Source organism: Cotesia typhae, unplaced genomic scaffold, assembly GCF_013202065.1.
Source record: "Cotesia typhae breed Kobodo isofemale line unplaced genomic scaffold, CoteBio_Ctyphae scaffold_13, whole genome shotgun sequence".
In the NCBI taxonomy this organism is placed as follows: domain Eukaryota; kingdom Metazoa; phylum Arthropoda; class Insecta; order Hymenoptera; family Braconidae; genus Cotesia; species Cotesia typhae.
Window position 1 is genome coordinate 10,298,009 of NW_027423774.1, and position 16,856 is coordinate 10,314,864.

Sequence of the window (16,856 nt, forward strand, 5' to 3'; positions counted from 1 at the left end):
AACTATAATATTTACTAAATCATTCATATCATCTAAAATATTATCTGCCAGTTTAATTTGTTTTATTTAAAGCTGCAGTCCAAAAAAATAATCAACCAACTATAATCAACTAATAATTATAAAATCTTTAATTTATTGCTTTTTCTGTTCAATAGATCGAAGTCTAGACTGGAGTTTCGACATTCACTCAAGAAATTCACCAATAACAAATTCTTTATTTAAAAATAATTTTAAAATTTTAATTAATAATTTTTTTTCTTTACAGGTGATGATTCACCAGTCTACCAACAAATCCGTTCCTCAGGTGACCACTCACCAACCCAAAATTCCTCAAACCCCCTACTTTCTCATACCACTACTAGGTGACTACTCACCACTCTTTCTCATTAACAGGTTACTACTCACCAAATCATCATACCACTATAGGTGACTACTCACCAATCCAAACTTTTCACACTGTCATTTCATCAAACCATCCTTCCTAGGTGATCACTCACCACTAACTCCTATCTTCCTATTACTCTCAACCCTGGTGACGATTCACCGATTCTTTTAAAAGAGCTAGCTCGGTTCAAAAATTGACGGGGTAGTCTTGGCTAGGCAGGGAGGATTGAGACACTACAAAATGTCCCGACTTTATCAGCCTGGCGAACTACCACCCGAAATTTTCGTTACCGACACTAGCTAAAATAATAGGTAGTCCCGTGACGTCACAAGACGGCACGAGGAGGGGAAAAACGGACACAAACCCCGATACTTGAGGGGTGATCGACACTTCGATCTATCACCCGGTGTCAACTACCACGTTAGATTTATCTTAGACAATTTTTACCACTATACCACTATTACCACTATTAGGTGATTACTCACCAAAACTACAAAATTATTACCAACTATCAAATCTATTATTCAATTATTAAGTTTATATTATCATTATTACTACTATTTTGTGTTAAACTATCATCGCGTTATTATAAATAATTAACTCTCGATAACCTAGAATATTAGTAAAATATTCCTATTACAAATCTATTGTATTTCATCACCGAATATAATAAATATAATTCAAGTGTTTAGTTAGTGAAATAAAATTAAGTTTGTTGTAATTTTTTCATCAATCAAGTTAATTTATCCACTACAATACTCACTTTGCGTAATTCAATCTAATCAACCACAACACCAACCACGGAAGAAGGACCGTCTGCACAGTAACTTTTGTAAGTAAGTAAAATAAATTTAACTGGCAGACGTGGTAACTTCTGTCCCACTATCTATCTAATCAAGCTCTCTTAAAACGATAGACAATCATAAATACGGGAGCGGGATATCCCAGGGCAGTATACCAAAATTATAAACGAAATCCAGGCGACTAATTCTTATCCGCGAGGTTTAGTGGCGTGGAAACTAAGATTTTTCAGGAGAGTAAAAATTCTAGTGTTTCAATATATATATATATATATATATATATATATATATATATATATATATATATATATATATATATATAAATTATAAATTATTTTTATTTAGATAATATTTATATTATGTATATTATAATAGAACGACCCCTCATATTCATTTTCATGTTTATGTACAATTTGCATGAGAAAGTCATCCTCGTCTGCAGTGAAATTGACAACTTCGTGTGTTAAACCCAGGACCAAACGGTCGTGAAGCTGCTCCAAACTCTGCAAACCTGTCTCACCGATGGATCGGCGGAGGTATAATCTGGCGACTGATGAATTGGGGTGCATGCTCCGATTCATATTGATGATCTTACGGGTTTTGATGTCGAGATCTCGTAAATCCTTTCGGGCCCATTTCAGGACACCGAAAGTTTATAGTAAGACTGGGACAGCGAGCATATTAGTAGCTGAGACTTTGTTTTTGCCGGAAAGTTCGGAGGACCAAATTTTCCGGAGTCTCCTAACATACTCGCTCTGGAGAGTTGCTCGGACTTCAGTTACCTTCAGACTTCAGAGACCGTGTGTGTGTGTGTGTGTGTGTGTGTGTGTGTGTGTGTGTGTGTGTGTGTGTGTGTGTGTGTGTGTGTGTGTGTGTGTGTGTGTGTGTGTGTGTGTGTGTGTGTGTGTGTGTGTGTGTGTGTGTGTGAGTATGTGACCCGCTTATAACTTTTGAGCGGCTGGACCGAATCGAACAAAACTATTGGTGATCCAAAGAGTATCATCAAACTTAGATTTCCTGAAAATTTGAACTGATTCGGACAGATAGATTTTGAGAAAAATAAAAAAAACCCCAAAAAATTAAGAAAAAGTTTATTTTTAAGTGTGGTTTTTTGGAATAACTTTTAAACGACTTTTTCAATCAACTCCAAAATTTAATCAGCTTTTAACCTTGAAAAACCACATCGAATGCCGTTTTGAAAATCATAATCGGTTGATTCGTGCGTGAGTTATCGTTGTCGAAAGAAAACCAAAAAAAGTGTTTTTTCGGAATTACTTCGAAATTCCTAGATCGATCAATTCGAACTTAAAAGTTCTTTATGGGGCCTTAAAAACCGCGCTGATCGCCGCCAAGAACATGAGAATCGGTGCATTCAGTCAAAAGTTATTGCGATTTGAAAATTCAAAAATAGTGTTTTATTAAATCTCTATCAGAATTTTGAGCTCAAAAGCCTAGAAAAGCTATCTCTTTGATCTTGGAGAGCTCAAAACTACACGAAAATTAGATTTTTGAGCTGGAAGAGCTCAAAAACATAATAAGTGCAATATCGAGCGCTTAATTACGAAAGTAGCGGGAAGTTGCAGGGATGGTCTGTAGAGTCAACCGTTTTCCTAATTTTTTTTTTTTAATTTTTGATTTTTTTTTTCTATCACGTCTTCAGCTCTTTGTTTGTTCTTTACTGTTTACTATCAACATTTATTCGTTCTCCATTTATTTATTTTGAAAAGAATTTATTAATAATGTACCTAATATTAAGAATTTATTAATAACTTTAAGTTAGCCCCTCTATCGCATTTTTTAATATTTTGGTAGCAATTTGGGTGATTAAACCTCTATTTTTGATTGTTCAGGTATATTTAACATTTGTTCATACTTCACATTGTTTATTTGTTGTTAAATTAACATTATTAATTAGCTGAATGTATGTATTCTAAATTTTTGCACTGCGCACGCGTCAACTTTACGTATTTAGACTTTTAGCGCGATATTTTGAAAATGATTGTGACAAGCACATTTCAAGTGTAATAAATTAAAAAATCTCCAATTGTAATTTTCCAGGAATCACCTATTAATTCAAATAATTAAAAAAAATCGTTAGACGTCAGCTAATATCAATATCATTAAGTTAAGAAATAAGTAATTCATAAATATTCATTTTATCTTAAATTTCTTAAAAAATATCGAGAGAATTGTTAATCAATGCATGTACATATTTTTTTTTATATTCACCAATTCTATTTATGAATACTACGAACTATTATTAAAATAAAAACGAAATCTATAACAAATAACAAAAAAATTTTTAACACTTCATTAAAATAAAACTTATTATAAAATTATAAAAAACTATACGTTGCCCTTTTGTCCTGTGACCTCTATAATTAAAATTACAAGAATAATACACTTACTCTAATCACTGTGCTGGTCACTATAATTTTCAAAAGACCGCGCTGAAAGTCTAAACGTAATGTTGACACATGCGCAGTGCAAATATTTAGAATACAAATATTCAGCTAACTAAAAATGTTAATTAAACAAAAAATAAACAATTTGAAGTTGGAACAAAGGTTTTTTATACATGAACAATCATAAACAGAGGTTTATTGACCCGCATTGCAAATAAAATATTAAAAATTGCGGTAGGGGGGCTAGATAAAGGCACATTTTTAATAAATTTTTTTCTAAATAAATAAATCGAGAACAAACATATGTTTATAGTGAATGATAAACAGCAAACGACGAACTAACGATGTAATGAAAAAAAAAGTTTAAAAATTAAAAAAAAAAAAACTCTGGGGTGCTAACTTTAGTGAGCTGGGGTATATAATTTCTAGAGAACCGCCATCTTAAATTAATGCAGCTTCAAAACTTAACACCGTTTAGCTCATAAGAATCAGCGTCAAGCGTCAGCATGAAATTGCACCTTGAAAGTAAAGTAACATTTTGTAGAGACTTTCACATAATTCAATTAACTAAATAAAGAGTCTTAGCTGTAAGTATTTTGTTATTTGTTGAGTTTTCAATTTGAGTCAAACAATATCAAATTCTCATGACAAACTTTTAAATGACAAAAAATATCAACATATCTTCTACGATTGCATGAAATATAAACATTTATTGATATTTTAAGTTCATTTATTTAAATTTCAATGTCTCTGAAAAGTAAATCCAATTGAATCCAATGTAGGTCTTGAAGTTACCAGTTAAGCTATCCGAGACACTGTCCATAATTACTATTCAGTCATTTAATAAGGTCTATCGAGTAATAACATAACAAAACTTCATACAAATTGAATTCTTGTATTTGATTATTAGATTTTCAATACAAACGAAGAAGTACCCGCGACTAAGTCATTAAGTTTTTTAATGCTACTAGTTACTATGAGAAAAGAAACTTTCATTTTTTTATTAGGATATGAGCTCTAAAATTAAAGAACAAATTACCTTTCATATGATTATAGCTCTGCCCGCAATATTTTCATTTATTTGTGACTTGTTAATTTTACGCGGGAACATCACAAATTTTAAATAAAAAATGTTAAAATTACTTCATGAATAGAGATTTCTAGAAAAAACCATCAAACGACTTTATATAAGTATTTTTTAAACATATTTTTCTTATCAAATTTAATCTATTGACTAGACTAAATACAAATGAAAATAAACATTGTTTGAGTTTTACTATCTTCGGGCAAGCCAACAATTCAAGATCTAGGCTATTCCCATTGGATAGTGTACATATTCTATCATTTTGTGGTCGTTGCCTATAGGTGGCATTGTTAGTAAATCGAGTAAGTTTCAAATAATTGTAATCTTTCGGTGAAAAGACTTATAACGATGCGCATGTGCATTGTGTCATTTACTAGCTATGATATCATAATAACAATAACAATAATAATAATTATAAGACTGAAATTAATTATGCCGGTAATAACAAATTGATGTTGAAAATAATAGTAATTCTAATATTTATCATTATTATTACTAAACTAATCATTGTTATTATTAAATTGATGTCCATTGGAATATCAAATCTCAATTAATAATTCTTTTAATTTACATAAATTTTGAAATTTTGACTATATATACATTTAAAATTTGAAATCCCCATTGATAAGTTAGTTGATCGATTTAAACGAAGGAGTTTACACGGGTCAGATACGTTAAATTTTTTAATGCTACTAGCTACTATGAGAGAAACAGAATTTCAAAGGTTTTATTAGGAATTTGATTTTCAAAATTAACGAACAAATAACCTTTTATATGACAATAGCTTTACCGGCATTAATTTATTCATTTATGAATTTTTAATTTTACGCGGGAAAAGTTCAATTTTAAAATTAAGAATGTAGAAATCTATATAAATAAAAATAAAATGCCGCATGTATGTCCACGCATCACTTGAGAACGGCTGAACCGATTGAGCTAAATTTTTTTTTGTTGTTTTTAGAATTTTTAGGAGAAGTTTTGTATGTAAAAAAATTTTTTTAAAAATCCTCCCTCAAAGGGGATTGCGGGGGCGTTAACAATGAATAATTCCCGTTTGTAAACTATAAATCTTATAACTCCCAAATTTGGTAGAAATCTTCCGTAAGAGATATATAAATAATCTATAATAGAATTTTACGATAGCTCACTCCACAAGGGGTTGCGGGGGTAGATATTAACAACGAAAATTTTTAACTTTCAAATTGTAGATCCTACAGACGGCAAATTTAGGTGGAGCCTTCTATATGTGATGCGGAAATGATCTAAGAGCGGATTTTACAACAACCCACGCCCAATAAGGATTGCGGGGGTGGGTGTTAGAATGTTAAATTTCCATTTCCACTCTGTAACTTTTAATACAGACTTGAAATTTGGTAGGAATCTTTTATATGACCATGAATAATGCAAAATTTATTACTTATGATTTTATTAATTTTAGTTATTGCTCTAGATTAATTATTATTGTATTGAACTTATTGTTCGAACTTGAAAATTAATTGATCATTATAATAAAATAAAAAATTATAGCAAAAACTTTAGTCATTTTGACTGAGGCTCAGCGAAGCGGACCGGGTCGCTAGTATTTTATAAATACAAAATTTCTAAAACAAACTATCAGATAATATTGCATGTGTATGTTTTTAAACATATTTTTTTTTTTATTAAATTTTATTCTTTAACTAGACTACATACACACCAGGCTAAACATTCTTTAAGTTTCACTTACTTCCTGCAAGCCAGCAGTTCAAGATCTAGGCAACTCTCATTGGATAGTATACGCTTTCTATGACTTTGTAGTCGTTGCCGACAGGTGGCATTGTTATTCAATCAAGTAGGTTTCAAATAATTGTAATCTTTAGGTGAAAAATCTTATAATTATACTCATGATGCATTGTGTTATTTACTAACAACAATATCAGAATAACAATAATGATAATAATAATTATAAAACTGAAATTAATAATATCGGCAATAATAAATTGATGTTAGTAATAAAAGTAATATTAATATCGATCATTATCATTACTACTACTAAAATAATAACTGTTATTATTAAATTAATGTGTATTGGAATATTGGATCTAAATTAATAATTCTTTGAATTTAATAGAAAATCAAAAATTTTTACTGTATATGCATAAAAAATGTAAAATCCTCATTGATAAGTTAGTTAATCGATTTAAACCGAGGAGTTTACCCGGGTCAGTCACGTTACGTTTTTTAATGCTACTAGCTACCATGAGAGAAACAGAATTTTAATTTTTTTATAAGGATTTGATTTTCAAAATTAACGAACTAACAACCTTTTATATGACAATAGCTTTGCCTGCATTAATTTATTCATTTATGAAATTTTAATTTTCGGCGGGAAAAATTTAATTTTAAAATTATGAATGTAAAAATATTTTATAAATACAAAATTTCTAGATAAAACTATTAAAAAACTATACATGAGTATGGTTTTGAACATATTTTTCTTATTAAAGTAAATTTATTAACTTGACTAAATACATAACAGGCTAAAGATTGTTTGAGTTTTACTTTCTTCCTGCATGATAAATTTTAAGTGATAGGTATTATATCTATTATGCGTATGATGCATTGTGTCATTTACTAACAACAATATTATAATAAAATGAATGATAATGGTAATCATAATATTAATAACGATAATAATGATTACGAAAAAACTAAAAATAATAATAATTATAATACTGAAAGTAATTATATCGGTAATAATAAATTGATGATAAAAATAATAGTAATAATAATAATATTTATTATCATCATTATTATTACTATAATAAACATTTTTATTATTAAATTATTATGAATTAAAATTTTTTTTTAATTCGGGAAGTTATTAAAATGGTCTATATATAATATAAATTTAAAAAGATATGGATAGAATGACTATATTCGATAAACAAAATAATTAAGTCTGTATTAAAAAATTATGAACTTAATAAAAAGATACCTAAATATATTAGGTACTAAAATATTAATACTTTAGTTCAAATATTTTATTTCATGAAATAACTATTATTTTTTATAAAATATTAATTGAAAAAAAAATTACTATCAAGATAAATAAAAACTAAAATATTTAATTGACCATTTTTTAGAATTGATTATTAATGTTCATATGAATAATATATTTCGTATTAAATGGTATTTCCATCGCTTTTTAAAATAATAACGTTTCATTGAATACATTGAAACTAGCCTGTATATGAGTTAATTTACTCATTTAAAAAAATATATGCTATTAATTCTATTCTGTCGCCAACTTCAACATGCAACTTTTGTATCACAGTTATGCGCGCGCATCTTAAAATTTAATTCTCATCATTTCTTCCTAACGCGCCTAAAGAAGTATAACTTTAAAAATTCTTAAATTTTTGGAAACGTGTTTTAGGTTAGAGGAAATAACTTAAGAAACTTCTTGATCATTCATTAGCCTAGTGAAAAATTTAAAGTAAATATGGAGAGCAGAGAACTAGTATTTTCACTCGATGAAAAAACGTAACAGTTTATCGACAATTGTATAGCATTGAAAATAAAACCAGAATTAGGAATAATTCAGGAATTTACGAAATCCTACGACAGACGGAATATTTTAGTTAAAAAAAGATAAAGTAAAGCTTGCGTGTCTAAACCCAGAGTGCGCGGCATTTTTTTCACATACACTGTAGATAGAATAGAAAACTTACTAGATAACATAGTACAATTATGTCTTGAAGCTACAAGTGGAATGTATTAAGACGCGAGCAAAAAATTACACTTAACAAAAAGATATGAAATCCGAACAAAAACAGTTACACTGTAAAAAATTGCGCCAAGTCCACGTTCATAAAACTCATCTCAATAACATTTGCACATTACAAAAAAAAATAAGACTCGTTTCAATAATTTTCATTCTCTACAAAAAACAGTGGAATACAAAAAAATACCAAGAAACCGTCATACTCTTGAAAAAATTGAAAAAAAATTTGTTGAAAATTTAAAAATTAAAAAAAAAAAAGGAAAAAAGAGCGTGTGTACAGAGTACACATGTTAGAAGTGAAACTTCTTTAGCAAACTCAATGTATAATTCATTAATTAATAGTTAATAGATATCAAAGACAGGTACATAAAGGCTTTATGCATATATAGTATTGAAAGGATTAAATGAGGAAAATTTACACTATTTATGTCACATATTCTTTCAATTTATTTCTTCAATATGTACAACATCATCTGATGATATTTGTAATGATATGGTTGTCACTAAAGTCTAATATGGTAATTAAAATATGAAACATAAGTTCTTGTTTCAATATTTTCTAAATATCGTGTAAAAATGGCATCTATTGTGGTTCCGTCGTTAGTTGTCGACATGTTAGGATTATTATTTAACTGCAGACTAAATTTTTCATATAAAAAGTTAATTAATGGTGTCGAATATTAAAATATCTGAATAAAAACGTTAATAAAACTGTATAAACAAATACGAGGTTATAAAATACATAATAATAATAACATTTAAGAGCAGTGTACCTACAATCTAAAATACAACGCATGTGCACATGAAAATAACATTTCTATAGTGTAAAAGTATAGAATTCCTTTATATCTTTATCTTTTTCTCTCCGACTACGTACATATATGCGTCTTTTAATGTGACGCTCATATTATTATTATTGTGACGCGACCTTGAAATTTTACCCTCAACGCGCGCAAAGAAGTTTCACTTCAAAAATTTTTTTATCGTACTTGACGAGCGTCATTGAGTACTCCAAATTTTTTCAAAATAAATGAAAATCTTTTTAATGTAAAAATTTATAAGTAAATCAACCTATAAAATGAATAAATGTAATTAATGAACTATTATTTAATAATAAGTTTTACAAAAGTTAGGTGAAATCGACATGTCATACGTATGTCATTTGAAATTTTTTAATTTTCCGCACATCATTTTTGATTTGAATAAAACACCCTCTCGTGTTCGGCTAAGCAAACTACTTACAAGTTGATACGCATGCATACGTTGACTCGGTAGTAGAGTCACTGCGGAAATTAAGTTCACTAAAAAATAAAACATATAGCCGACTAAATTGAAGAAATGCGGTGTGATTGCTAATCAAAATGTGTTAATTACAATTAAACGAAGCTGAAAAAAAAATGAATCAAAAAATTTTGTATAATTTCAGATATTTTCACCACACCACTATATTGATAGTGACTTCCACTAAAAATTTAAAAAACGGATTTTTTCACTGAAACTGATAATTAATCTAGTAGTAAGCAGTGTTTTGAATTAGTATTAAAATTCTTCCGAATAACTTTGGGGTACTCAATGACGCGCGCCAAGTACAATAAAAATTTTTTTTTTAATTTTTAAATTTTCAACAAATTTTTTTTCAATTTTTTCAACATTATGACGGTTTCTTGGTATTTTTTTGTATTTCACTGTTTTTTGTAGAGAATGAAAATTATTAAAACGAGTCTTATTTTTTTTGTAAAGTGCAAATGTTATTGAGATGACTTTTATGAACGTGGACTCGGCGCAATTTTTTACAGTGTAACTGTTTTTGTTTGGATTTTGGGTTTAGGAGTCGGCAAACCATAAGCAACATACGATACAACAGAACTGAGGCAAGACACTGGACACACACATTTGTTACACTTGACGCTGCGTAACTTTTTTGTTTTTCCCGAGTTGACTTTTCTTAAATTCTTGGAAATGAAAAAAAAAAAAAATAACGTTCTTGGAAGTTTAAGAACACTAATAATTTTTTATGAAATTCTAATATTATTTTATAATAATTATTCATGATTAAATCAATTAAAGAATCTCACTTTCTGTAAATTTTTATTAACGAATACGATTGTTAAATAATTTTATAACTATAGAGAATTTCTTCTACTTATTGGAACGAAGTTCTATATCACGCATTACGAAAGGGGGCTAGACGGAAAAAATTCATAAAAATAGTTGTAACGACACTTTTTGCTATAGTAAGCTATTGTAAACTTCGTTCCATTCGCGTATCCCTTGACATCTCTCAAGTTTTTTTTTTATATATACACCCAATCACTGATGCACATTTTGAATGGTCGATAAAAATAGCGCGATATCTTTTAACTTTTTTGTCACATTTCTAAGAACACTAATTGCAAAGAAAATTTTACAAGTGATAGTTTTTATATAGATATGGAATTTTATGCTGTTATTTAGAAATTATTACTTATGATATATTCATTTATTGATTATTTAGATTAGATTATAGACATTAAAATATGTATGATGAATGGTTGAATAGTTTAATAATTTAATGCGTATGCAATTAAGATATTGCACAGAGATTTTCATTGCTATTCAATAAAATACACTTATTTTTCACTAATTTAATCGAAAATATTATTGCTGAATCGAAAAATTTTTCTCTTATAATTATACTAATTTCAGTTGAAGAAGTTGAATAATTAAATGGAGTATCGGTACGGATCATTTTACGTCCTAAAATATAAATATCATTTATTGCTGGCGATTTTTTAACTAGTTTCTTTACCAACAGTTTGTCAATGATAATTAGATCACCACATTTTAACACAACAATATTATCAGGTCACATTGAAGTCTAATAAATACTGTTTGTAATAATACTCTTAACACTCAAGTATTCCACATCTTCACTAGTAAAAATGTCTGAAACTTCATTCATAATACACTTTTTAACGATGGATTGTTTTTTAATTTCCATTTTTTTTGTCATTATCTATCTCAGATAACCTATTTAGAGCCTGAGATAGAGATTGATAGGGTGATTTAACAAGTTTCTAAATTTTGTCAATATAGTTCTTTCCCCAAATTGCTGACAAATCACTTGATGGTAATTTTGAATTCAATACGTCGTCGGGTAAATGTATTAAATTATGATGGTTTAAAGTTTGAGAGTTTTCACCGTATATTGATGGTAATAAATAAAAGAATTTTTTAATAATTTCTTTGCATAATCATTAAAATTAATCATCAAATCTTTGCTGTGTAAAATTCTACATGCAACAAAGAAAAGTAGAAAGTAGTCATAAGTATCATTTGGTAAGATATCTTTAAATATTACTGATCGACAATAAAGTAATACAAAACGATATTGTGTCGCTTTCAAAGTCGATTTTGTGTGATGTTCAGGTTAAAAATTTTTTTTAAAAGATTTTTTTGTGCGAAGTTCGCAATCCATTTCAGGATACACTCTTTTTTTTTTTTTTTTTTTTTTTTTTAACTTTCCGCTAAGAAAATCGAAGATTTTCAAAAATCGGGAAGTTATTGTTTTCACCCCGTTTTGCCAAAATCGAGTTTTCATCAGATCTCGACGTTTTAAGGTCTCAGAAAGTTTCCCTGACTACTCCCGCGATGCTCTCTGTGTGTGTGTGGGTGTGTGTGTGTGTGTGTGTGTGTGTGTGTGTGTGTGTGTGTGTGTGTGTGTTTGTTAATTTTTTTTTATAGAGGAGGTGAAGTACATTTACGTATGCCAGGACTATGTGTTTGCTTAGGTATGTCGGACTCAGAAGTCATTATTATTTTGCAACAATGCCGACTAAATCTCTCCTTTCTCAGTTCCCCATAGACGTTACAGAGAAGACTGGATAGGAGCCGCGTTAACATTACTTCAATCCAGTCCATGTTACGTCTCACGGCACCTGCTTCTGGTTTCTACTGGTTACTGGTCCCTATTTGCGGTTTTTCCATTCAAAAAACGCTGCGTGTAAGCTGCGACAGCTGACCAGTTTTCTTCTTTTTTAATCATGCAGGATACCAAGCTCTCAGGTAAGAGCGTAGTGCCAGTTGTTCCTTTGGTGCTGTTTTTGTAGTCCTTCCACCGATCACACTCGAAGAACGTGTGTTCAGCGTCGTCAATTTTGTCTGGGCAGTATTTGCTGTGCTAACCCGTCCCAAAAAGATAGACATTGAACTGTCTATGTCTCGTCAATATCTGGGAAGAGGTCCGTCTCTCCGTGCTTCCGAGAAAGTCAACATTGATGTTTGGGATCAGGCACGCCGTCCATCTCCCGTCTTAGTTGATTAGTTCGTGAGTTATCGTTGTCGAAGAAATTCAGAAGAAGTGAATTTTTTAAACTCTCTAAAATTTTCTGCTTGATTAGTTTGTTTTCAAGAGTTTATAATACAATCCAAAAAACTGCGTAGAATGCTGCCAGCTGCGTTAAATCGGTTTATCAATTTAAAGGTTATTGAGGTTCGAAAATTCAAAAAATCGTGTTTTTTTGAACTGTAACAAAATTCTACTATTTTATAAACGACTCGACGGTGGATACGCCGAGTAAGATAAAAATTTTTTCCAGATCGCCCAAAATAAAATAAACAAAAAAACAAATAGGGAGCTTAAGAGATGCTCTTAATCTCCTAAGAAACACCGCAGCAGCCGCCCGGCTGGGTTATTGCACGTTTGGACGCCAGTTATTTTTTTTTAAACAGGGAAAAATAACAAACTCTTGATTTCCAGGGCCGATCTGCAGGTATTCAGGGGAAAATGAATAACTTAATGGCATTAGGAAAAAAAAAGAGAAACAGTAATTTAGTGATCGTGAAAAATTAACAATAATATCGACAAATATTTATTCGAAACAAGTTACTTAAAACTAAGTCGAGAGCCGAATTTCTTAGCCGGATGGACTGTATAATAAAAATAATAATAATGTCATGTATGATTTTAATAATTAGTCTAGCTCCTATGTAGACTGTTCATTTTACGACGACGTTGACCACGAGATAGAAATTTTATCTAATATTATTAATTTGAGTTTTACTTGTATACCGTTATCTGGTTTTTACAAGGCTGATATCCCCACTCTTTTTTAGGGAATCAATTATTTCTCCACTTATTATTGCAGCGGTGGACCGACTTGTGCCTTCTGTACCGTATTCACCCTGATCTTCACGACTCGGCTATTGAAATAATAACATGGGAAAACCACAGAGAAAACCCATGTTAGTACAGTCGCAGCTGGGTTAAGTCTACAGTGATTGATAAGGACTCTTCTTTATCGATCACTGGAGCATTGGGTCCCTCTCCTAGTGTGCAGAGATCCCTCGCTCTAGCCAACGCCGACTAGAGTGGTTACCCATTCAAGTTTTTGCTTAAATGTGTGATCGCCCAAGTCAGACGTGGGCCGCCCGGCTATCACTACTACACCCAGAGTCTGGCAATGTAACGCACATATTTTTAATTATAATCACTGAAAAATAGTGGTGCGTGCTGGGATCGAACCCGGGTTCCACTCCTTCGAAAAGCAAGCACCGAGCCGACCAAGCTATTACCAGCCTTGAAATTTTATCTAATAATATCAAACTGTGAAAACGAAATTTTATCTAATAATATTGAACTGAGATATACCCGAATTTCTCAGTCGGGTTATCTCGAGAAATACAATTATGAATTTTAAACAATACTGGCCAATTCGAGGACCCAAACGCGTGGCTTTCGGGACAGGTATTTCACTACAAACCCCCGTACTAACGACGGGATCGACTCGACAATTAATAATAACTTTTAATGACAATTGATCTGAGCCGGAAGGCAACGCGACGTGCGGATAATAATTCAGCTCAACTTGTGAGTACTCACCAAAAAAGGGACTCAAACCAAGGCGTTAGATTTACACTCCTTACACTATGCGGGCTCCCGCGTGTCTCTCGATTTTATTTTTGCCAAAAACTATCAGGCCTCGTGTCCGATCACGAGAGCCTCTCAAGCCGTTTACTAAAATTTACTAGTCCTACTCATGACCGATATTACAGTGTACCATCCATGCGAGTAAGGGCTATGAGCTATTATCAATAATCTATATTATGCTTTTGCATTTTCTATATTACCTGTCCCGATACCCATCGTTGGACCTTGGTGTTAAATACTGAAACAAGCTTATAATATGATTAAATACAATGCGGCAAAGACCTGCGGCAGTAACTATATAAACAATGAAATAATAAAATTAGAAATAGTCCAATACAATTTCCTGAAACAAAAGTCAAATTAATACTTAAGAACTAATAACAATAATATATCAATTCTCAAATATGAACAATAGCAAATAAAATACAATCAATAAATTAGTCAAATTAATACAAGATAGTCAAACTTTAGAGACACACCGAGTGTAAATCTGTTGCCAACATTAGGCGCAGAGAGCGACGCACACAAGAATAAAATTCAAATGACAAAACTTTCATCAGACTTTTGTTCTCGAAGAGCTCAAAAGCGTAGAGCAGCTAATTTTTCAAGCTCAGAGAGCTTGAAATAATATGAAAATGTTATTTTTTAGCTTGAAGAGCTCAAACGCGTTATAAAAGTGAAATTTACATCGCTTAGATATGGAATTAGCAGGTAGTTTCAGGGATGGCCTTTAGGTTCAACATTTTTCCAGATTTTTAGTAGATTTTATAGAAATCATACTATTGCATTGGTCCTTATGACCAAACTTTTAAAAAATTTTGCTATATTTCGACTCAGCTCGTCAAGCGGATTCAGAAAATACATACGATTTAAAAAATTATGCATGTAAGTATTTACGTATACACGATATAATCATCATTGTTTCTTCTCTAACTCCCTTAATTCTACACAGATCTCAATGCAACGTAACATACCTATTCTTAGGACGATTTCTAAGGTTAAGTCATAAGATGAGCTAAATTTGTCGATTAGTTTAGAAATGAGAGCAATTCAAATATTTTTAAGAATCACAAAAATTTTCACTTTTACCGTATTTCCGTGCAACAACAATTGAGCGTGAGATTCTGTCGTATTTCTGTAAAGTGCATCTGGAAGCTTGTTTTTCAAGCTTCAATTTGCATGCCTATTTATTTTTCCAAATTTAATAGCTTAGGATTAATAGTAATTTAAAAAATTTTTAAAATCGCGAATTTTTCCTTTTTACCGTATTTCTGTGCAATAACAATTGAACGCGATATCGAATTTCTGTAAGTTTGATCTAAAATCTTATCGAATAAGCTTTGATTCGCGTACCTAATAATCAGTCTAGGCCAAAAATTACCTGATGTTTAATACAACAGAAATTTATTTTTGTTTCTTATGTATATGTATCTTTAGACATATTATCCTTCTCTTCGAAATATCTTTTCTCTACTTCTTGTTCTTGAAAATGATGGTCATCGTTAAAGATTTACTAGATATATACTCCAATTTCGGTTGCCAAATGGCCTTTTTTTCTTATTCACACCAGTATCAATTCATAATTATTCAAAGTTTTTGGACTATTCTGAGTTAAAATTTATTTTCTATTTTTTAGTTTGGTTTTCTATAAAAAGCGTGTTCATTACTTTTTTTTCAACTATTATTTATTAAAAATATATTGTAACGTTATTGTACCGACCGGGGCTTATTGAAAGTGAACATCACAACCGCCAACTAATTTTCGGAGTTATAAGCGGATATTTCAAGGCCAAATGTAATAATTAATATTTTTGAGGATTAAAGAATACAGTTTTGAGTTTAAGTGAGTGTTGATGCCGAGTAACTAAGTGCTACAGTTTTAGAGTGCTGTTAGAGAATTAACGTACAGTTGAGATTTGGAGATTTTCGAGAGTAGAGTCCGGGTTTAAAGTCAAGTTTAAGGGGAAAATATGTCAAGTCATTTTAGGGATCATTGAGTTATCTCAAATTTCGAGTTATTGAGTTCTGAGGCTGTTTAGTATGTGGACAATTCAGCGTTACCGTGGAGCGGGACTACAAGTCCCCGGTTTCGTCTGATGTTAGACGCCAGTTTAACCCTATGAAACTTCTATGTGAAATGCCTATGTCTGAGAGGTAGTCCTGGGGTTTTTTTTTGTGAGATACAGAAATTATTACAAAGTTGATGGAATGCATTTAAAATAGTATGAAAGGTTACTCAGCGTCGGCATCGGCTATATCAGGTATGAAAGTTTTTCATTTTATTGTAATTCGAGCGGTAATAATTGAGTTTGGTCTTGAGATATCATATATTGTAGTCTGTAATGTTAATGATTATAAATCATGATTATAATGTTAATTATAATAAATCTGTATTGTTAATGATTTACAGTCCTGTGGACATATTTAATGATGATTGCAATCAACAATTGTTATTCCAGTCAATAATATTTATTTATTTATTTCATAAGAGTAAGGTTTTGTAACTTG

At 30.6% G+C, this 16,856-nt stretch overlaps 1 protein-coding gene across 5 annotated transcripts in view; it reads left to right on the forward strand.

Annotated features, from left to right (window-relative positions):
* The window catches only part of LOC141534887 (uncharacterized), a 132,356-nt gene that overhangs the window by 114,326 nt on the left and 1,174 nt on the right, over positions 1 to 16,856 (forward strand). The window lies entirely within an intron of this gene.